Below are 899 nucleotides of genomic sequence, written 5' to 3' on the forward strand. Positions count from 1 at the left end.
CTCTCTCTCTCTCTCTCTCTCTCTCTCTCTCTCTCTCTCTCTCTCGGTCTTTCTCTGTTTTTCTCTTCCTCTGTCTGTCTCTTTGTCTTTCTCTTTCTCTATCTGTCTCTATGTCTGTCTCTCTGTCTTTCTCTTTGTCTGTCGTGTCTATGTCTGTCTTTCTGTCTGTCTCTAGCTATCAACTTTTGTCTCTCGGGTTTGTTTATATATCTCTCTCTCTCTTTATCTCTCCCCCTCTCTCTTCGTATCTTGTCGACTCTTTTGTTTCTTTCTTTCTTTGTCTTTCTCCTCGTTTTCTCGTCTTTATTCCTCTCTCGCTTTCTCTCTCTCTCTCTCTCTCTCTCTCTCTCTCTCTCTCTCTCTCTCTCTCTCTCTCTCTCTTCTCTCTCTCTCTCTCTTCTCTCTCTCTCTCTCTCTCTCTCTCTCTTACCCCTCTCTCTTTCTCTGCCCCTTTTTTGTCTCCTGGCTAGCTTTATTCTTGTATAATGTAATAATAATAATAATAATAATAATAAAACAATAATAATAATGATAATAATAATAATAATAATAATAATAATAAAATTTAATATAATATTATATACATATAATATCATTATTATTATTATTTATTATTATTAATATCATTATTATTGTTATTACCAATGGCATTATTATTATTATTATTATTCATTATTATTATTATTATTATTATTATTATTATTATTATTATTATTATTATCATTATTATCTTCATCATTATCATAACCATTATAATTATCATCATCATCATAGCTTGTTATCTTCATTATTACCTAATACTATTGTCATTATCATCATCATTATTATAATGATAAGGAAAACGATGTTAATAATATGAGAGATGATGGAAACACTCAGTTAATCAAAAAGCAATAACA

The sequence above is a fragment of the Penaeus monodon genome, chromosome 12 (genome assembly GCF_015228065.2).
Source record: "Penaeus monodon isolate SGIC_2016 chromosome 12, NSTDA_Pmon_1, whole genome shotgun sequence".
Taxonomy (NCBI): Eukaryota; Metazoa; Arthropoda; class Malacostraca; order Decapoda; family Penaeidae; genus Penaeus; species Penaeus monodon.